This window comes from Cetorhinus maximus, chromosome 16 (assembly GCF_964194155.1).
Source record: "Cetorhinus maximus chromosome 16, sCetMax3.hap1.1, whole genome shotgun sequence".
Classification (NCBI taxonomy): domain Eukaryota; kingdom Metazoa; phylum Chordata; class Chondrichthyes; order Lamniformes; family Cetorhinidae; genus Cetorhinus; species Cetorhinus maximus.
Genome location: NC_135894.1, coordinates 48452854 through 48476878, shown reverse-complemented (window position 1 = coordinate 48476878; position 24025 = coordinate 48452854). Strand labels below are relative to the sequence as shown.

General features: G+C 41.2%; 1 protein-coding gene across 2 annotated transcripts in view; it reads left to right on the top strand.

Annotated features, from left to right (window-relative positions):
• Nucleotides 1-24025, top strand: part of lsamp (limbic system associated membrane protein) — a 929375-nt gene that overhangs the window by 599897 nt on the left and 305453 nt on the right. The gene's annotated exons all lie outside the window — the stretch shown is intronic.

Sequence of the window (24025 nt, the reverse complement as noted above, 5' to 3'; positions counted from 1 at the left end):
TAAACGCAGACAAATGCATCATGAAAGTGACTGAATGCCAGTTCTTCGGAATTGTGTATGCACCTGACAGGATCAAGCCAAGCCCTGAAAAAAGTCATGGCTATCCCTGGCATGGGAGCCCCAGGAGATAAGAGAGAGTTGAGAAGTTTCCTTGGCTTGATTCAATACATGAGCTCTTTCATACAGCATAGGTCAGAGCACACAGCAAACCTGCAGGAGCTGATGAAAGAAAATGTAAAGTACCAGTGGTCAGAGTCATATGGCAGGACTTTCAACAAATTCAAAACTGTAATATGCCAGGTGACAAGCCTCGTACTATGACAGAAAGAAACTGTCAGTCTGCAAGTGGAAGCTTCTACAAAAGGACTGGGAGCAGCCCTGGTACAAGAGGGAAAGCCTATAGCATTCACATCCAAAGCTCTAATTTCAGCTGAGACTAGATATGCCAACATAGAAAGAGAGCTTTTGGCAGTCATGTATGGATGTGAGAAGTTCCATACATATCACGATGGGAGAAAGTTCATAGTGGACAATAATCATTGTCCACTGGAGCAGATCTACAAGAAGAATCTGTGTAAAGCACCAGCAAGACTACAGCGGTTACTCTTGATGCTTCAGAGTTACAATTTCACTCTGAAATACAATCCAGGAAGATAAATGGTGCTGGCAGATACCCTATCTCAGTTGTCGTCACAGGAGAAACACAAGATAGTGAACGTAACACCACCAGAACTAGAAATGAGACCAATAAAGATGAGGAGTTACGGATGCTCTCTCAGCAAGTGATTAAGGGATAGCCTGATAAGATACAGCAAGCACAGCCAGCAATATGGCAGAATTAGTCTATCAGAGATGGTGTCTCACTGGAAGCTGGTGTTCTGCTAGCTGGGTCCATAATATTCATACCCAGAACAATGCAGGAAGAACTTCTCCAGAAGATACATGAAGGCTACATGGGAATGGAGAAGTGTAAGCTCAAAGCCAGATCAACTGTCCACTAGATAGGAATATATAAAGACATTGAAAATATGGTGTCTACATGCAAGGTACGCTGGAAGTACAGAAACACACAAAGAGGAAATAATAGCCACTGAATTACCACCCAGACCATGGAAAACTGTGGAAGCCAATTTATTCACACACAATCAAGAATGGTATCTCATAGTCATAGATTACAATTCAAAGTTTCCTTTTATCTAGAAGATGAAAGACTTGCGGGCCACAGAATCATCTCAGCAGTATGAGTTCTGTTTGCTGAGCAAGGGATTCCTGAAAGATTAATAGATGACAATGGCACCCAGTTCACATCCAGAGAAGTTGAGGAATTCGCTGAACAGCATAGGTTCAAACAAAAAACTACTGCGGATGCTGGAAATCCAAAAGAAAAACAGAATTACCTGGAAAAACTCAGCAGGTCTGGCAGCATCGGCGGAGAAGAAAAGAGTTGACGTGGTTCAACGTCATCACCTCATCACCATATTACCCTTGAGGACATCGGTTTATAGAAAGGTGCATCCAGACGGTTAAATGTGAAATACCGAGAGGCAAGAAGACCCAAACCTTGCCTGACTGTCACTTCAATTCACACCTCTTCAGGTTGACATAAAATCTTCTGAAGAATTGCTGAATAGAAGTAAATATAAGCCTAATCTGCCGAGCAAAATACGTCCTCCAAGTAACCAGGAGGAAATGAGACAACTCACTGAAGCAGAGGAAAGAGGACGTCAGCACTTCAAAAAACATGCTAAATCTCTACCTGAGCTGTTGGAAGGACAAAGTATACAGATACCGGATCCAATTATGAAAACCTGGAGCTCAGCAAAAGTTGTTGCTGAAGCCGGGACACAAAGGTCATACATAATTGAGACCCAAACCAGTAAGCGAACAAGAAGAAACTTAATCCATATTTGACCTACACCAAATCTGAAAAAAACATACAAGACTATCAGTAACACCAGAAACATTAATATCCAGAGAGACAACATTAGCAACATCTCCAGCAAATGAGACAACACTTGTAACAGCAAGCATGACTCCTCTAACACCAGGCACAACATGCACATCATTGCCCGGGCACCATGCCAACTCACCATTAAGCAGCGAATGCCAAATCTACCAAATGGAGGCACAACATCTAAGTGATACCGTAACTAATATTTTAGAAACAAATACACGCTATAAAAGACTAAAAGAGGGGTTCAGTTTATTTCCAGAAGTCAATTGATAACCTTCTTTGGTTTACAAAAGTTAATGACTGGAACAGCTACATTGATAGGGGCATTATGTTTTAAAGAGGGATGTTATATATTGTTCTTTGGTATTGGAGTATCTGTAAATATCTGTAAATAGCTAGGAACTACTTAGCTAGGACTTAATGGGTTATGTGTAGGTGTTCAAGGGGGCCACATTTCACAGTTGCACTCGAGACTGATATGATGTGTACAGAGCCAGTTCAGTCTGGTCCTTCTACTGCACCAGACAGCGTGGCAAAATTAAACATAAAGAGTTTCTGAGCTTTCCAAGTTTAAAGTATGATTACTAACAACATCTGGAAACCAAAAGACAACAAGAACACACAGCAGTAACAAAGGCATAAATGAAGGTTTCAGAGCAGATGAGCTGAGGCATGGACAGAGATTGACTTCACCTCGAGGTCAAATACAACACCATAGTTGTGAACAGTTTGGTTTAGTCTCAGGAGAGTGATGAAATAAATAGCTAGGCAAAAATGAGTTTGGAGTGGGGATCAAAGGCAATGGCTTCAGTTTTCAAAATATTTAAATGGAGGAAATTTCTGCTCATTTACTACTGGATGTCAGACAAGGAGTGCAATCATTTAAAGGCAGAGGAGGGGTTAAGAGGGATGGCAGTGAGGTCAAGCTGGATGTCATCAGTGTACATGTGAAATGTGACATTGTGCTTTCAAATGACATTGCCAAGGGGCAACACATAAATGTAGCTTCCAGCCAGACATCAACACCATTTCCAAGACCACCTCTTTCCACACCTGTAATATTCCCCAACTCTGTCTCTGCCTTAGTTCATCTGCTGCTGAAACCAATATCCATAGCTTTGTTACCTTGACTCTTCCAATGTACTCCTATCATCCACTCTTCATAAACTTAGCTCAACCAAATCTCTGCCCCTATTGTAACTAGCACAAAGTCCAATTCACCAGTCACCCTTGTGCTTCTGACCTATATGGTTATGCAATGCCTCAATTTTAAAATTCTCATCCATTTTCAAATCCCTCTGTAGCCTCAACCTTCCTTACCTCTGTAACCTCCTCCAATGCTACAATCCTCCAAGATATCTGCGCTTGTTTAATTCTGGCCTCTTGTGCATCACCCAAGTTTAATTGCTCCACCATTGGTGGCCAAACCTTCATCCGCTTAGGCCCTAAGCTCTGGAATTCTATCTCTACCTCTCTTTCATCCTTTAAAGCATTCCTTAAAACCTACTTATTTGACCAAACATTTGATTATTTGCCCTAATATTTCCATATGTGGATCAGTGTTTTTTTTCTGGATAAAGGGTCCTGTAAAATGCCTTTGAATGTTGGGGTGTTACTAAATGCAAGTTGTTTTGTCATTTTTAGGTTGTTTGGTAACAACCACAAGCTGCCGAGGCCACTCGCCTGGATCTCACCTGAGCCATGAATAGTAATTTTCTTCCCCAGAGTGGGGATTAGTCCCTCTCCTGACTAAATGCCTCCTCCACATTATCTGGAGTGTAACGAGAGCCTCATAATACATCTGGATTCTTTCTCCTATTCCATTTTCCAAACACAAACTTGTTTCCTCTGTTACTCTACCCTGTTGCTGGCCACCATGTTGCTGTTGTCACAGTTCCTTCCAAGACAGCCTTCAAGACAATCCAGACTCCTATTCAAGGTTCTGCTGCAATAGAATTCTAGCACAGCAGCATGAGCACGAAACACAAGCAAATCTGAAAATCTGGCTGTCTTCTGGTTGTGTTTGTTCCATATCTTTGATTGTCAAAAAGGAAACATGATGCCCGTGTGCAGCAACACATTGATCAAAAGAACAGTTCCAAGTATCCTATCAGCCAACATAGTGGAGCAATGACACAAATGACAATGCTCAGTTGAAAAGTATACATTTTCTCATTTTGCATGTGACTATAAGCTAAAGGTCCTTATATGCAGCCCTCTAATTTGGTTGAATCCTGCTGCTGCTTTCTGTCCATAGCTGTCATCGAGGAAGCTGCCCTTTATTATTGCTCATCATTTTGAAATGTCTGTTGAGCTTTTATTAGTTCAGAGCTTGTGTAAATAAAAGTTATTTTAAAAATATTTCATGTCATTACCACTTTAACCAATCTCAGAATTTTTAACACATTTACATACTTCTATTTCTCACACACTTCTTCTGGCTAGCTCTAAATTAGGAGGCCAGGAACACCAAAGTATTTTCTCCTTGACTTCTACCTAGAATATTTCAGTGATTTAAATTATTCCCAACTGGACATTTGAGTGCTGTGGTTGTGCTCCACATGGAGAGGTTTAAAAAGGGAATTCCAGAGCTTAGGTCCAAGGCAGTTAAAAGCATGATTAAAATTGGTGTCACCCAAGATGCCAGGATTGGGGGAACACAGAGATCTTCAAAGCTTGTAGAACTGGAGGATATTGCAGAGATAGGGAGGGGAAACATCATGGAGGGATTTGAAAAAAAATGAATGAGGATATTAAAATTGAGGTGTGTTGGACTGCAAACCAGTATATGTTAGCAGGCACAGGGGTGATGGATGAATGGGAGTTGGTGCAGGTTATGATGCAGGGACAGGTGTTTTGGATGACTGAATTCTAGAGGTAAAAAAACAGGTGTTGGTAAGTATTTGAGCAGCATGCTGAGGTGACACTAAACTCTATCTCACGACCAACTCTGGACCCCCTCACCCCCTTCCGATTTATCACTTTACTTATCTAGCATCTAGTATGAGATCAGCAGAAATTTCCTCCGACTAAATATTGGGAACACCAAAGCCATTGGCTTTGGACCTCACCAACAAACTCCATTCCCTGACCATCCTTCTCCCTGGCAACTGTTTGAAGTTGAGTCAGACTGTTCACAACCTTTGTATTGTGATTGACTCTGAAATCAGCTTCCACCCACATTTCCACTCTATGACTAAATACTTCCCACCTCCATAACATAACTTGACTCCAACCCTTCCGCATCTGCTGCTTAAATACTTACCAACACCTTTTTTTTTACCTCAAATTCCACCAACTGCTGTGGTGGGATTTGTACTCATGTTCCGAGAGCATTAGCCTGGGCCTCATGATTACTAGTACAGTAATATTACCACTACAGCACCGTCTTCCCCCTCCTATCGCTGGGTCAAAATCCTGGAACTCTCTTCCTAACAGCTGGGTGTACCTGCACCACATGGACTGCAGCGGTTCAAGAAGGCAGCTCACCACCACCTTCTCAAGGGCAACTAGGGATGGGCAATAAAATGCTGGCCCAGCCAGCGAAGCCCACATCCCATGAATGAATTTAAAAAAAATATTTGCTGTACCTGCATACTAGCCTTTTGTGATTCATACACTAGGATACCCAGATGTCTCTAGATCTCAGAACTCTGCAATCTCTCACCATTTTGATATGTTTCTTTTCTATTCTTCGTGCCAAAATGGACAATTTCACATTTGCCTACATTAGACTCCATTTGTCAAATCTTTGCCCACTCACTTAACACATCTTTGTAATCTCCATATGACCTCTTCACAACTTACTTTCCCACCTATCTTTGTGTCATCAGCAAATTTAGCAATGATATCTTCGGTCCCTTCATTCAAGTTATTTATATAAATTGTAAAAAGTTGAGGCCCCAGCACTGACCCCTGTGGCACACCATTTTTTACATTCTGCCAACCAGAAAAGACCCATTCTTAGCTTCTTGTTAGCTAGCCAATCTTCTATCCATGCCAATATGTTACCCCCTATACCATGAGCTTTTATTTTCCAAAGCAACCTTTGATGTGGCACCTTATCAAATGTCTCCTGGAAACCTAAGTACAGTACATTAACCAGTTCCCCTTTATTCACAGCACATGTGACTCTTTCAAAGAACTCCAATACATTGGTTAAACATGATTTCCCTTTCAAAAAACCATATTAACTCTGCCTAATTGCCTTGAATTTTTCCAAGTACCCTGCTGTAAAATGTTTAATAATAGCTTCTAAAATTTTCCCTATGATAGATGTTAAGCTAACTGGCCTGTAGTTTCCTGCTTTCTGTCTCCCTTTTTGATTAAAGGAGTTACATTTGCTATTTTCTAATCTAATGGAACCTTCCACAAAGCTAGGGTATTTCAGAACATTAAAACCAACGCATCAACTACCTCAGTAGCCACTTATTTTAAGATCGGGAGGTGGTGGCGTAGTGATATTGTCACTGGACTAGTAATTCAGAGACCCAGGGTAGTGGTGGGGTCCCAGATTTGAATCCACAGCAGATGGCGGAATTTAAATTCAATAAAAATCTGGGATAAAAAAGTCTAATGATGACATGGCATGGACAAGATGAGCCAAATGGACTCCTTCTGTACTGTAACTTTTCTATGGTTCTATGGTTCTATGACCATGAAACCATTGTTGATTGTTGTAAAAACCCATCTAGTTCACTAATGCCCTTTAGGGAAGGAAATCTGCTGTCCTTACATGTGACTCCAGACCCACAGCAATGTGGTTGATTCTTAAATGCCCCCTGAACAAGGGCAACTAGGGATGGGTAACATCCATATTCCATGAATGAATAAAAAAAAAGCCCTAGGATGAAATGGGTCCTTGGGATTTGTCAGCCCACAGCTCCAACAACTTGCTAAGTACCACTTCCCTTTTGATTGTAATTTTTCTGAGTTCTTCCTTCCTTTCCAATTCCTGATTTACAGCTATTTCTGGGATGTTACTTGTATCCTCTGTAGTGAAGACCGATAAAAAAAATATCTGTTCAATTCACCTGCCATCTCCATATTTCCCATTATTAATTCCCCAGACTCACTTTCTGTAGGACCAACGTTCACTTTGTAAATTCTTTTCTTATTTCAATATCTATAGAAACTCTTAATAACTGTTTTTATATTTCTAGCTGGCTTAGTCTCATACTCTAATTTTTCCCTCCTTATTAATCTTAGTTTTTCTTTGCTGTTCTTAATATTCTGTCCAGTCTCCTGACCTGCCACACATCCTTGTGCAATTATATGTTTTTTCTTTAAGTTTGATACTATCTTTAACTTTTTTAGTTAACCACAGATGGTGGGTCCTCCCCTTGGAATTTTTCTTTCTCGTTGGAATGCATCCATTTTGAGTATACTGAAATCTCCCTTTAAATGCCTGCCACTGCATCTCTATTGAACTAACCCTTAACCCCATTTGCCAGTTCACTTTAGCTAGTTTTGTTTTCATGCCCTCATAATTGCCCTTATTTAACTTTAAAATACTAGCCTTGGAACCACACTTTTCTCCCTCAAACTGAATGTAAAATTCAATCATATTGTGATTGCTGCTACCTAGGAATGCCTTCACTATGAGATTATCAATTAATCCTATCTCATTGTACAATACCAGGTCCAGTATAGCCTGTCCTCTGATTGGCCCCTGAATGTGCTGTTCTAAGAAACTACCCTGAAAACACTCTATTAATTTCTCGCCTAGGCTACTTTTTCCCATCTGATATGTAGATTAAAGTCCCCCATGATTATTACTGTACCTTTCTGGCAAGTTCCCATTATTTCTTCTTTTCTACTTCATCTCACCATATGGATACTGTTAGGTGGCCTGTACACCACTCTGACAAGTGACTTCTTGCCTTCATCATTTCTCACCTCTACCCAAACAGTTTCTACATCCTGGTTTCTTGAATATAGGTTATCCCTCTCTATTGTGTTAATACCACCATTAATTAACAGAGCCACCCCTCCACCTTTTCCTAGCTTCTTGTCCATTCTAAATTTCATGTTCCCCTCAATATTCAGGTCCCAGTCTATGTCATCATGCAACCAACATCCCTGTAATGGCTATCAAATCATACTTATTTATTTCTATTTGCATTCTCAGTTTTGTTACAAATGCTATGTGCATTCAGATTCAGAACCATTAGTTTTGTCCTTTTATTATTTTTGTAACCTCTAGCCTTACCTGTTAATCTTTTCTTAGCTTTGTACTCCCTATCCCTTCCTGTCATGGTCTGTTTATCATTTCCTATACGAATACCCTTCCCTCTTGCCTTGGCCACTTCAGGTCCTCAAGTGGCCTCCGGACAGTAGGCCATCCTTGACCTTCTGCACCCTGGACTTATTTAGGGAAAGTAAGGAAAGTTATGGCCTCTCCACCCCGAGTCTTCCCATCCTATATATGTTCCCCCCTCCCCACCTCCCTGCCTGCTACTGAGGGAGGGGGAGGGAGGGGACATTAAATTCCACCCACAGGGAAACAAATAGATTATCAGACACTCAAAAGCAATGTAAATTATCATTCAGTCAAACGCATATTATGTAGTGAGGAAACATATATGCAGACTCCTATCTGAATTATACCATGAGAGTTTCATGGTTATATTCTAATGGACTAGGAAAGTATTGGTCTGTGGAGCCAAAATTGTGCTGAATGATACACAAGCAAATGACTTCCCTAGGAGTTTTGAGGGGTTAATTTCCATCAATATTTCTAATCTCTGCAATTCCACATCATACATTATTTCCCAGCGCAATTGGCAGAAAGGTATACTTTTTCTGCCAATACTTTCCTTGACGCAGCTCTAGGAAGTGTGGCCTTGGGAGACTTTCCACCAATCTTTATAAAGATGAATTTCCTACGATTGGGAAGCATCTGGTTTTGTACTTCACATTTAAATTTTTGGAACAGCTGAGATTGGTAACTGATCACATGGGAATCATAAATCCATATCAATGTGAAGTATCCTGTGTATTTTTTCAACCAAGATGAAATTCTAATCATAATATTGCATGCAGGTGAAATTTTGTAATAGGAATATATAGTTAATAGGAAGAAAAAAGTCAAACTTTTGTTATAGCTTTTTTATTTTGATCTTGGATGTATGTATAAGAAAGCTATGTGCATTCAGATTGAGAACCAGAGACAAGTGATATGGCTCATTAGAATAAGTAAAGTTGAGATCTCAGTCTAAACGTTTCTGTGATGATATTGGTAGACAAATGCTGTACACGTTACCTCCTTCAGTCTGTCACTTTATTAACTGAGTTTAAGCCTATTAAAATGCTCGACAGAGGATTGTTAGATCAGTGTGTTACATGTTCGTCACTGAAGTTAACAAACATGTTTTCTCAACTGTAGACATAGGTTTCTGAGGCTTGGCATTTCTTCTTGTATGAAACTTTGTGACAAGTAACTCTAGATCCCCATCAAATAATTACATTCGTTCAGATCATAGTTGTGAGGTCTACTTTTGTTTCAACGGTGTTAGTCCTGGGTCGACTCCACTCCAGGATACCATGTACAGTGGAGGTCAATAGTAATGTGTGAATGGAATTTACATGCACCAGGGAATAGTCAGGTTCTGAGCAGATTCCTTCAAATACTTCATTCTCTGTTTTCTAGAAATAACATTATTTCTTGTGTCTGTTTACACTCTTACCTGCAATCATTTACATTTCAGTTTAGCACCTTTCAAATTCAAATAGCATTCATTTTGTTCTATGAAATACCATCATCAGGAAGTGATTATTTTTTTTACAAAAAGAGATCTGCTTCATATGGAGTTTCATTTGTGACACAGGTGGAAAGTTAAAAACGCCAAGTCAGCAATCTTTCTATGTATCTGCATTGTTATTTTTCCATGAAAAGATCAACATTTACCTGTAGTAATCACCTTTATTTCCTTCTTATTCAGCCCCCTCCATTTCTACTTATTTTCTCTGCCTTTTTACTCTTCCCTGTTCGCTTGAAAATAGTAATTCATGATTTGCACTAGGATATAGTTGCACAGATGCTGGTAACATTTCTGTATCTCACTTCAGTGGTATCTGTCATTTATGAGCCTGTTCAGCAGGTAGACTCATGGGTATCACAGGCTTTTTTGTCCTGACCTGGCATCTGTGCATATATTTTTCCAACAGGTACAGAAGTTCTGTGAACCATCTGCAGCTCAGAAGACATTTAACCCAAATTATATTTCCAAATTTAGTCCTTTAAATTAGACAACAAATTGTAACATCAGGATTGGATATGAAAAAAATACAATAAAATGTACTTTGCTGTGACTGGTTGTTTTCTAGTTAGCCTTATATCACTGGTGAAAAACTAAACCTTCGCTATCTAGAAACTCCATTTCCTTATTCATGCTAATCATTTATTTTCCATGCAACATCTGTTAACATTGTCTAAAGGGAATGTTGCTGCCTTATCTGTGAAGTCTTGTACCATTTTCCTCATATTCCTAAAGAGCCTGAAGGGAAACAATTTAAAGGCAACTCTGTTACCCATAGCTTTCAAATGCACTCTCAATTTCAACCCTTGTCTTCCTTCATTTTATCTGTGCCATTATGGTCAATGCTCCAACATTTTGCTCTTGTTTCTTCTAAACTCAAAATATGTGTGGGTGTGGGTGAGGATGTGGGTGGGGGAGGGGGGTGTTATCTTTAATTTGGGTTTGAGTATGAAACTAGCAATTGGGGATTAGCTACTCATTATACAGCCCACCCAATTCTCCTCTCCATTGACTTCATTGTTGTGAATGTTTGTAGGACACCTTGGGATTGAGATGAATCACTGTGCAGCAAATAAAACTTTTGTGACAAAGCCATGTGGCAAATAAGGACAATGCACCAAATTCACGTGGTATGTGAGAAATTTGACAATTTATCCTTGAGAAATCAGGGCTAAAACATGTTGGTGTCTTGGAATGGATATAGGAAGGAGCAACATCAGTGACAAACAGAATTAAACTTATGACTACTGGAGAGAAGAAATGTGAGAGATAACACCATCCTGATCAGTAAATCACAAATCACTGAGAGGCAAGGATAACATAAAAGGAAGCAAGTCATTTGCTAGGAATATGAGTACTCAAATGAAAAAAATTAACAAGTCTTAAACAATTTTAAAAATAGTTAGAAATATATGTTTGTTCCCTCTCCAATACACAGAAGTGGAAGCCGTACTCATAAACATTGAAAGCTGTCAAAATTAACAAATATCAAGTAAAGAAATGAATACAAAGCATGAAAAATTGATCTGAATTCAATTGGGACTCAAGGGTCTGAATTTTCAATTGTAGGAGTAAGCGAACAGGGGTGCAGGTGTGCATTAATAATTGTTTTCCCAGAGGCCACTGGATCACAACACTCTGGAATGCAACTCAATTTTCAAATGGAGGATGGAGGTGGGGGAACCAGGAACCTGTTCTCTTCCAATTAATTGTCAATTAAGCTTCTTGAGGAGCTTGTTAATGGGCTGGGGAGGGACAGGAGGTGATTTTCAAATCAGAAATAATGCACAGCTGTCGGGTTCAATGTGCAGAGTTGCAAAGTTTTATTTAAACCAGAAGCATTTTTCGCATCAGAGATTTCAATGTGAGATTGGGTGCAGTACTGTTGGGCTGGCCATTCGACTTTTTCTCTGAGTGCTGGGGCTTCTGGCCGTCCGAATTCCTGCCTTCTCTCTTGTGCAAGGCAGTGGCAGGCCCCATCATGGCTGACATCTGCCTTTGATGCTTGTGATCCAACAGGCACTTCCTGTCTCCTCACAAAGCCCAACATCACTGATTGGGTGCTGAGCTCAAGCATCCAGCCCAATTAGGGCATTAACTTTTGAAGATTGCATTACGTGAGTGATTCGGATGTGGCGCGGCATCAGGACCTGGAAATTATTCGGGCATCAGGTTCCTGCCCCCTAATTGTAAATCAAGCTCTAGGATCATCATAAGAATTGAAGTGATCAGATTTTAATCAGTTATAGTCATTTATGGCAAAGAAGGAGGCCAGTCCACTGGCAGAGAAGGAAGCCAGCCCACCCATCGAGTCCATGTTGGCTCCCTGGGAGCAATCCAGTCAGTCCCACTCCCCTGCTCAGTCCCCGTCGCCCTGCAAGCTTTTATTCCTTCAAGCTCCCATCCAATTTCCTTTGAAAGCATTGATTGTTTCTGTTTCCACCACCCTCATGGGCAGTTAGTTCTTGATCATTACCACTCGCTGCGTAAAAATGTTTTTCCTCACACTCCCCCTGCATCCCTTGCCCAAATTCTCAAATCTGAGCCCTTTGTCCTTGTACAAACGGCTAATGGGAAGAATTTTTCCTTCTCTGCCTTATCTAAGCCTGTTACAATCTTGTATAACTCTCTCAAATTTCCCCTCTATCTCCTTTCCTCCAAGGAGGACAACCTCAGCCTTTTCAATCTAACCTTATAACTACAACCCCCTCATCCCTGGAACCATACTGGTAAATCTCCTCTGCATCCTCTCAAGGACCTTCACATCTTTCCTAAAGTGTGGTGACCAGAACTAGATGCAATATTCTGGTTGGGGTCTAACCAGAGCTTTATAAATGTTCAACATATGCAAGGCAGTTTTGTACTCAATGCCTCTGTTTGTGGAGCCCAAGATCCCATATGCTTTGCTAACCACTCTCTCTTCGTATGTCATGCCACCTTCAAAGATCAATGCATTTGCACCCCGAGGTCACTCTGTTCCTTCACTCTTACAGAATTATGTCACTAAGTCAATATTGCCTCTCCTCATCCCTTCAGCTAAAATTCATCACCTCACACTTCTCTGTATTAAATTCCATCTTCCATTTGTCTGCCTAGTCTGCTAGTCTATGAAACAAAATTATTAATTTTAATTATAACCTCTGACCTGCTATGTGCATATAATCTTATTAATTTACTTACTGCTGTACTAACTCCAACACTGAATTTGAAAGAAATATCCTAGTTTAGAGAGAGAAAAGAGAAAAATACTCACCAACAATCACTTACTTTCTTTCCTGTGATGTCACGCTTTGACTGACTGCATTCTAAAGAAAATCAGACTGTCTCACTCAAGCTGCTCCTTCATTGTTCTCTCGCGTCTTGATGTCTTTCACAGGCTGCTACTTTATAACTCCCTATGATCTCAATGTCTCTCAAAGGTCACTCCTTTATAGCTCTCGCCGGTCTCAATATCTCTCACAGGCCACTCTTTTCTAACTCTTTCGAGTCTTGCAGCTCCTCAGATACTGAAGCAGTCCATGTCCAAATGCAACAAGACCTGGACAATATCCAGGGTAAGGCAGACAAGTGGCAAGTAATATTCACGTCACGCAAGTGGCAGCCAATGAGCATCTCCAACATGAGAGAATCTAACCATCGCCCATTGACATTCAAAAGAATTACCATCGCTGAATCCCCCACTATCAACATCTTGGGAGAAACTGAACTGGACTAGCCATATAAATACTTTGACTACAAGAGCAGATCAGAGGCTAGGAATCCTGTAGCGAGTAACTCACCTCTTGACTCCCTAAAGCTTGTCCACCATCTACAACGCACAAGTTAGGAGTATGGAATACTCTCCACTTGCCTGGATGAGTGCAGCTCCAACAACACTCAAGAAGCTTGACACCATCCAGGACAAAGCTTGATTGCCTCCCCATTCACAAATATTCACTCCCTCCACCACTGATGCACAGTGGCAGCACCGTGCACCATCTACAAGATGCACTGCAGCAACTCACCAAGTCACCTTAAACAGCACCTTCCAAACCCACGACCACTGCCATCTAGAAGGACAAGGGCAGCAGACACATGGGAACACCACCACCTGCAAGTTCAACTCCAAGCCTCTGGGTGTTTCTTCACTGTTGCTGGGTCAAAATCCTGGAACTCCCTCCCTGACAGCACTGTGAGTGTGCCTACAGCATATGGACTGCAGCAATTCCAGGCAACAGCTCTCCACCACCTTCTCAAGGGCAATTAGGGGTGGGCAATAAATGCTGGCCTACCCAGTGATACCCACATCCCATGAATGAATAAAATTATTTCAATGGCTCTCTCAGGCTGCTCCTTTATAGCTCTCTCTGGTCTCGCTGTGCTCTCTCCCCTGGGCCCGCACCTTTCTAACTCTCCCTGGTCTCTCTGTCTCTCACAGACCACTCCTTTATCACTCTCTCCAGTCTCGTTGTGCTTTGATTTGAATATGCTAAAACAATATCCTTTATTTAATATCATAATCTTTCAGAGTCAGAGAAAAAATTCAAAGTGCCATTTTGGGCATTTATTGAAAGATGAGAGAACCATACAAGTTACAACATGGAAGGAAATATTTTCGCCCATTTTGTCTGTGTCAACTCTTCGGCATTTCAATCACATTGCCTCACTCTCCCTCTAAACTCTGCACCTTCCACAAAGTTATTTATTCATTCTTCCTCCAGAAACATAGAAATATAGGCCTGAATTTTCCCATCGGTGATTTGGGGGCGGGGCCCGCTCACCGACAGGAAAATGACGCGGGATGTCGGGAGGAACCCCCAATGTCATCCCGGTCCATTTAAATATTGAGGAAGGCGGGCGGACAGTGAAATCAGCTGTCCGCCCGCCGACCTGTCAATGGCCATTAAGGCCATTGACAGGATAGTTAAGGTAGTTAAACGCCCTGCCCGTCCAACCTTAAGGCTGGCGGGCAGGCCAGGAGCCCCGGTGGGCTTCTGATAATACATGAAACCTCATCCACTGGCGGGATGAGGTTTCATGCCCGTTTTTAAAAACTTTAATAAAGTTTATGTGCCTCTTATTAACATGTCCCATCTCGTGTGACATTGTCACATGAGGGGGACATGTTAATAATTTTTATATTTTTATATTTTTAAAGTTTTTTAGAATGTCAGTAATCTCCCTGAGACAGCACTTTGCCTCAGGGAGCAGTGCGCTCTTTCGTGCGCATGCGCGAAAGAGCGCACTTTGACAGTTGGGGAATCCCTCCCCCCCTGCACAGACGCATACGCATAGCATTTTCCGTCGAGCAGACCACTCAAAATAGCGGCGGGCCCCGTTTCAGCGGCGGAGTTCGGCTGCCTGCCTGCCATCGAGCCAGTGGGGCCTGCCCGCCAACCGAGGGCAAAATTCTGCCCATAGAAAATAGGAGCAGGAGTTGGTCGTTCCGCCCTTCGAACCTGCTCCGCCATTCAATATGTCTATGACTGATCCTCAATCTCAACGCCGTGCTCCCACTCTCTCCCCATACCCGATGCCTTTTGAGTCCAGAAACCTATCTATTTCCTTCTTAAATATATTCAGTGACTTGGCCTCCACAGCCTTCTGCGGTAGAGAATTCCATAGGTTCACCACTCTCTGAGTGAAGAAGTTTCTCCTCATCTCAGTCCTAAATTGTCTCCCCCGTATCCTGAGACTGTGACCCCTTGTTCTAGACCCCCAGCCAGAGGTAACATCATCCCTGCATCAAGTCTGTCCATCCCTGTCAGAACTTTATACATTTCATGAGATCCTCTCTCATTCTTCTAAAATTCCAGTGAATACAGGCCTAGTTGGCACAATCTCTCCTCCTACAACAATCCTGCAATCCCAGGAATCAGTCTGGTGAACCTTCACTGCAGTCCCTCTATGGCAAGCATATTCTTCCTTAGGTAAAGAGACCAAAACTGCACACAATACTCTAGGTATGGTTCTCCAAGGCCTTGTAAAGCTGCAGTAAGACATCCTTGCTCTTGTACTCAAGTGCTCTCACAATGAAGGCCAACATACCATTTACCTTCTTAACTGCTTGCTGCACCTGCATGCTTGCTTTCAGTTACTGGTGTACAAGGACACACAGGTCCCTTTGTAAATCAACATTTACCAAGCTATCACCATTTAAATAATAACAACAACAAACACAAAAATACCTGGAAAAACTCAGCAGGTCTGGCAGCATCTGTGGAGAGGAACACAGTTAACGTTTCAAGTCTGAATGACCCTTCAACAGAACTAAGTAAAAATAGAAGAGAGGTGAAATATAAGCTGGTTTAAGGGGGGTCGGGACAAGTAGAGCTGGATAGAGGGCCAGTGATAGGTGGAGATAACCAAAAGATGTCACAGACAAAAGGAAAAAGAGGTGTTGAAGGTGGTGATATTATCTAAGGAATGTGCTAATTAAGGGTAGAAAGCTGGTCAAGCAAGGTACAGATAGCCCTAGTGGGGGTGGGGTGAAGGAATCAAAAAAGGCTAAAAGGTAGATATAAAACAATGGATGGAAATACATTTAAAAATAATGGAAGTAGGTGGTAAAAGAAAAATCTATATAAATTATTGGAAAAAAAGAGGGGGGGGGGAATCGGAAAGGGGTTGGGGATGGAGGAGAGAGCTCATGACCTAAAATTGTTGAACTCAATATTCAGTCCGGAAGGCTGTAAAGTGCCTAGTCGGAAGATGAGGTGCTGTTCCTCCAGTTTGCGTTGAGCTTCACTGGAACAATGCAGCAAGCCAAGGACGGACATGTGGGCATGAGAGCAGGGTGGAGTGTTGAAATGGCAAGCGACAGGGAGGTCTGGGTAATGCTTGTGGACAGACTGAAGGTGTTCTGCAAAGCGGTCACCCAGTCTGCTTTTGGTCTCTCCAATGTAGAGGAAACCGCATTGGGAGCAACGAATGCAGTGGACTAAATTGAGGGAAGCTTCACTTGAAAGGAGTGTTTGGGCCCTTGGACGGTGAGGAGAGGGGAAGTAAAGGGGCAGGTGTTGCACCTTCTGTGGTTGCATGGGAAGGTGCCGTGGGAGGGGGTTGAGGTGTAGGGGGTGATGGAGGAGTGGACCAGGGTGTCCCGGAGGGAACGATCCCTGCGAAATGCTGCCGGGGGGGTGAAGGGAAGATGTGTTTGGTGGTGGCATCATGCTGGAGTTGGTGGAAATGGTGGAGGATGATCCTTTGAATGCGGACGCTGGTGGGGTGATAAGTGAGGACAAGGGGGACCCTATCATGTTTCTGGGAGGGAGAGGAAGGTGTGAGGGCGGATGCACGGGAGATGGGCCGGACATGGTTGAGGGCCCTGTCAACCACCGTGGGTGGAAAACCTCGGTTAAGGAAGAAGGAAGACATGTCAGAGGAACTGTTTTTGAAAGTGGCATCATCAGAACAGACGCGACGGAGGTGAAGGAACTGAGAGAATGGGATGGAGTCCTTACAGGAAGCGGGGTGTGAGGAGCTGTAGTCGAAGTAGCTGTGGGAGTCGGTAGGTTTGTAATGGATATTGGTGGACAGTCTATCACCAGAAATTGAGACAGAGAGTTCAAGGAAGGGAAGGGAATTGTCAGAGATGGACTATGTGAAAATGATGGAGGGGTGGAAATTGAAAGCAAAATTAATAAATTAATACTCTGCCATTCTGTTTTTCTTACCGAAGTGGACAACTTCGCACTTATCCACATTATACTGCATCTGCCATGTATTTGCCCATTCACTCAACCTGTCTAAATTGCCTTAAAGCCTCTTAACATCCTCCTCAATGCTCACATTCCCACCAAATTTCATGTCATCAGCAAACTTGGTGCAAGTTTCTCAGCCTCAACCAATCTGTGGCAAAACATTTGATGCTCCAACAACTTCTGCATAAGGAAATGTATTGCAATCACTCTCTTCACACTCAAGTGCCAGCTTTAAATTGATGACTCTCAGCATTGACTCCCCAATCAGAAGAAATACTCTATTGCTATTCCCCCTGTCAAACCACTTCACAATTTAAAAAATGTCTTTTATTAAATGAATTTATAAAAATAATCAGGAGCTGCAGGGCTGTAATTTCCTGACCAATACTCTTACAACTATCACTTCATCACCAGACTTTCCAGTTGGGAAATCAGCCTTTTCTTGTTTACCTTCTCTAGTTCCCTGGAAAAGATTCCAGTGTCTCTCCTTATAATTACAGTTTCATATGCCTGCTATCTTCTTGGTGAATTTACCCTGTACACTATGGGTTGTTGTTTGTTTGTCATGTTTTAAGATTGTTTGATCATTTTTATCTTCACAGAAATTATTCTGGGATTGAGCTGTGTCTTGAAACAAAGAAGGCTATAGAGTGTCTTTTTAATAATGAATTTCCACAGTTCACTTCTTCTGTGAAACAGTAGACACTGTGTGATTTTTATATAACAGGTGAATTAGTCATGCTATCAAATAATAAGTAAACCATATTTTACCGAGTATAAATCAGCCTCAAAAACGATTAGAATGAAAATTCTGATCAGTCACTGCCAGAAATAAAAGCATTTTGACTGCTCTCTGTTTTGAGATGTCACTGCAAATTAAGGACTCTAATAGGCAAACCAATATACATTCATGTGGATCATCATTTGTGACCAACAGTATTCTGTTTATGTTTCACTGAATGGCTAATTTTGACCCACAGGTACTCAGACCATCTGATGCCCCAGTTGAGGCACAGATCACTACTCTGTTTCTTCTTGTACCCTTCCACAAAACAGAAAATAAGAATTTCTGTCTCCTCTCCACACTCGTTCCCTCTTCCCTCCCCCGTGGGATTCTAAATCTCTTAATGCAATTATATAAACACCACTTCACATTTGATATTATTTTCACCATGAGGATGAAAAGTGGAGAAAGTATCACTGGGCTGCACAATGAGTGGTCTCCATTACTCTAGTTTCAAAATGGTGGAAAAGGTACAGTGGAAATGTTCTCAAAGTGTATGTAGATTTATTAATAAATTCATTCTGCATTGTGCTGCCAAATACACAATATATTTTATTGATGCATTCTGCTGGATGAGATTAGAACTTTCTTCTCAACTAGGATCAACAGTCAAAATAAAGCTGTGCTCCCTGTCCACTTTCAAACACTATTGGCTTTTTTGTCAGCCTGTCACATAGGTATGCTAGTAAATAAATAAGCAACTGAACGTTATTACTGAAATTGTTCAGAACTAATTTAGCATGTACTTTTTTACAATGATAGTGATGTAAATTCATATCAGGATCAGTAAGAAAAGTAGAAGCTACCGCTTTGCCAGGAAAATAACAAGCCTTCTATGAATAAATCTTATTTCATATAGCTGAGTTATTACTTGACATATGAGTGTGGAAGGGGTAGTATATTCAATCCATGGCTTCTTTTCCGGTGCAGGTCTGATTCAACTAATTTGATCCACTCTCCAGGCTGCCACCTCTCAGAAAGGTGACTTTACCGCAACAGAAATTATTGTGCCTGAAATGTATTTCACTCATTCAGAATATTAAATCAATGGAAAACTGTGTCACTTATTCATAATTGACATGGAATTAAATGTGCATGGCTCAAATAATTTCTTTTATGAGCCATGGTCCATTTCTAGTTACTCAGTAATTAATGCACGCACATATTACATTCAGTATCATATGCCAGAACTTTATCCTCACCATCAACACCGAAAATAAGAGTTTGGCTTATTTAAACACGATGGAATTATCCATCTTCATGAACATTTAGAACAACGGATGTTCCATCTAGCTTTTTTTTGTCATTGCTTGTTGAGATGCTGTGAAGCAGAGTTTGTCAGAAAATACTCAATTACCGCCAACAAAGCAGCAGGCATTGTATGTGCTTATTATGTATACTGCTTCTGAAAGTTGAATTAATTGAAATACAACTTTCAGTATTGGCAGTGACAATTGTGTTGAATACAGTTCTCGTACAGTGTTGTTCACACACAAAATGGAACAGTTAACATATATTTACACTGAAGAGATACTAATCTGCTGTATTGTTTTGATTTTTTTTAGTCCAATACAAGTCAATCGCAATGGTAGGAGCTAAGGTAGGTGGAGGTGGAGGGAGTGAAAATCTTGCTCAAGGACAGGGTGAACCAAGGCTCTAAATTGAAAGGGTGGTGTTTTTTTGCTTGGGTAAATTCCTCAGGCCTAGTTCCTTGCACAGCCAGTGGTGAAACTCTGTTGGCCACAACTGTAAGGTGGTGTTGCACAAAATTTGGTGATAATAAAATACATAACACGAATACTGCTGGAATGTAAAAATCTGCAATATTGTTAACAAGCAGCTTTGAATTAGACAGAGGATAAGTTGTCAAATGCAACCTGTTGTCACAGGAGTATAACTGAGCCCATGCCAAATGGCCAATTTGGAATGAAAAAGTGGAAGAAAAATATGACAGTAAGGACAGATTGTGTTCCAGCTTGCATGAGATAGACTCTCCACTTTGGAGAATTTATCCTGAGTCATTGGGGAATGTCTTTGCTTAAAAGAGAATCATCACCATTTTAGCAAAAGAAACATTGTCTGGAGGCGTTCAGCATTCCAAGTTTTCTTACGATTTATTTGCAGGTAGGCAATGCTACAGTGCCTTCATGACACTTACACTGACATCTTTCCTGCACAAGTTATATCATAGAGCAGTCTTTTGTAAAAATAAAATGTGGACTACTATTTTCTGACAATACATATACACAAACATATGAATTAGGAGCAGGAGTAGGCCATTTGGTCCCTTGAGTCTGCTCCGCCATTTGATATGATCATGGATGATCTGAATGTGGCCTCAACTCTACTTTTCTGCCTACCATTCATATTCTTTGACTCCCTTGTCAATCAAGAATCTATATACCAGAGCCTTAAAAATAGTCAATGACCCAACCTCCATTTCTCTATGGGGAAGAGAATTTCACAGGCAAATGACCCCCAGAAAAAAAAAAAATCCTTGTCATCTTATTTTTAAACTGTGACCCCTAGTTCTATTCTCTCTCACAAGGGGAATATGTTTCAATAAGATCACCTCTCATTCTTTTAAACTTTAATGGATACAGGCCCAACTTGTCCAACCTTTCCTCATAAGATAACCCTTCATCCCAGGAATCAGTCGAGTGGACCTTCTCTGAGCTGCTTCGAATGTAATTATATCCTTTCTTAAGTAAGGAGACCAAAACTGTACACAGTGCTCCAGATGTGGCCTCACCAACACCCTGTAAAACTGCAGCGAAACTTCTCTACTTTTATACTCGATTCCCCTTGCAATAAATGACCACATTCCACTTACCTTCCTAATCACTTGCCATACCTGCATATTAATCTGACAGGAGCCATGATGCCCTTTTAATATAGAACTAAAAATGGAAAGCCTGCTGATATTGAGTCTACCAATGAAAGGCAGGATTCTGCCAACCACAGTCATTCTTCTCAAAGACAACTGCACTTGAAGGCATTAACACAGGACTTTCTCTGGACCTCCTCCAAAGTTACAGCAGCACTGTGGGGGCAGCCCAAAGAAAATTCAGTTCACCATGAATTACGTGTATGGACCCAGATGACCACATATTGGCATCAGCAATAAGAAAAACTTTGTAATGTTTAAGAGTGTCCTTTAGGGAAGGAAATCTGCTGTCCTAACCTGGTCTGGTCTACATGTGACTCCAGACCCATAGCAATGTGGTTGACTGTTAACTGCCCTCTGAACAAGGGAAATTAGGGATGGGCAATAAATGCTGGCCTAGCCAGCGATGCCCACATCCCATGAACGAATATTTAAAAAAATATTGGAATCATTTTCCAGGTTTTCCAGGGGTAGGTGCTAAAGCATATTGCACAGTAATCAATGCATGCTTGATGTACCTGCGCACCTGGAATTTGAATTATTTTTCTGCTGTGGCCTCTGATTGCTTGGAATCAGCCTAAAGTATGAAGGTTCTGATTTCCAGATAATTTCCACTGCAGAATGGCACTGTTGGTGACAGGTCAGTGCCCATCCTACAGTAGAGTTTGTCTGCAGGTCAGATTCCTGCAAAGAGCATAACTCTGTCACTGCTTCCCTGGTGAAGTGTAGCCCATAAGTGCCTTTTTTCTCAGACATTCTCACATAGATGGGAATGTCCAAGGAAAACTGCTTTTGTGGGCTTCATCCTTACAACTAACTATGGGGCAATGCCTAGTGCAGCCTCTTGGCCACTTATGTAATCTGTGTTACATTCTTCCTTTAACCCCTCCTTCCTCTTGCAAACAAACATAAAATAGAAACATCCAAAAGAACTCCTGTATTTAGATTTTTTTATTGTTTCAATCAAAAATCTTGGTGCCAAAGCTATTCCAATCCTTTCCTATTTCCTGACCACATTTGTATGTCTTGTGTTAGTATTATCAACTTACTGACTAAAAATAGATTGTGTTACCTAGCAGTAGATGCCAAATGGAACTGAGAATAGGTAAGCTTTTAAGACATGATTCCATGGTTGCCAGGATCCCAACTGGTAACTTACTGGAGTGGCCATTCTTCACTAGGGCTACCAGCTATGATTAACTGTATTCCTGTAAGTTTCATCACATGTCTTGCTCCCATGCTGTTGTCATTAGTCGATCAACACATCCATCCTTGTGATGCACTGCCTTCCTATGCCAACTGGAAAGCAGAAGGGCTAAAATTACTCAATCGGATGATGCTTGACTGTTAGCCTTTTTACCCCCACATGTTCAATATTTTTATATCTGGTTAAGAAGAAAGTTCAAAGGATATTATTAAAAAAAAACTATTTTTTTAAATGTCCTGATGATTTTTCTCCAGGATTGTGCACAACGCTGTCCTGGAGATTAGTCTTCAATTCTTAGTGACTCCAGGCCAATCCTGAAGGGTTGGAAACCCTCTTCTTCACAAGCCCAAACCAATATTCACAGATATGCATTTTCCTGCAGGTATACTGACCAGAATGTCAAACCTGACTGGCTTTTATCCCCTCCCAAATCTGCCAAAAGCAGTTTTCCAACTGGTGCCAGACAAGAATCAGCTAACTCATTACAGATAAGGACTGGAAGCTAGGGCTTTCCAGTCTGCACAACTTAACGACATATTAGGTGGTGCAAAGAGCGTAATCTTGACTGCAGATGGATATCCGTAAAACTAATGTATGGATATTCTATTGCGGCAACAGTTTTGATGACAGCTGTTTGTTACCAAGGCAACTATCTGCAGAAAGGTGTAGACTATGTTAGAAACAACTGTAGAAAGGAGTTAACATTATTTTAAAATTACTGGACAATCCGTACCTAAGAGTAAACAGATTAACGTTAAAGTGAAATTTTTGTGACAGGCCATGAGACAGATTAATTGCAAAGAGTTCTTTTTAGAATGATACAGGCAAAGAAATTACTGATATTTTCTGAAAAATCAATGATTCTTGGCTCTAAAAAGGAGTGATTTGAAGGATCTCTACGAATTGATCAATTGTACTATTCTGAACAGAAAAATATCAAGTTTGTAAACAGAGAATGCAGTAGTTCAATTACCGACTGATATTATGAGCCAACTGCTACGTAAGGGTAGAGTAGCCCCATTTTCTTTCCAAGAAATGTGTGTCTAAGGAATTTACCCCAAAACATCACACATTTGCATTGCTTCCAAGTTACAGCCATCCAAAATCATGCTGAACTCATTAACGTTGTTCTGGCCCCTACAAAAGGCGAGAGAATGCAAATTTCCTGCATCTATGACAGTCCTAAATATCCAAAATTTTAGGTGTAGTAAGGCCTAAAGTAACTGCTTCTGGCGTATTGTAACATTTGCCTTTTTATAGTTTTGCACAATGCTTTGTATGAGTACATTTTTATGGCATCAGAATATGTCACATTAAAAAGATTTTCTGAAACATGATCATTTAATAGCTTCAGATTTTAATTTTCAAAACATTAATAAGAAAAAGAGGGATTTAAAACTAGAAGATGTCTTAGGTTCTGTGCTTTCCTTGAGGCCAATTGTTGGTTTATGTGATTGATGCTTGCGGCATGGGGGTTGGGAGGGGGTCAAAAAATGCACCGGGGTGGGGTGGTGTGGCAGGGGCAGAGAGGCAGTGAAGAGAGGCCGCGAATGGCAGAGGGGAGGCTGAAGGCTCCTTTGAGGGACTGGGAGCATGGGGGAGCTCGTTTGCTCCTCCTGACCCACAAGTTATGATATGAAGTGCACTTAACTTGTGGAAATGGCAGCTCCCACCACCCTTTCACTGCTGGGTTTCCCAACCCCAGGAAAATTCTTTTAATAATTTAAGTTTGGTTCCCAACTGTACTGTGG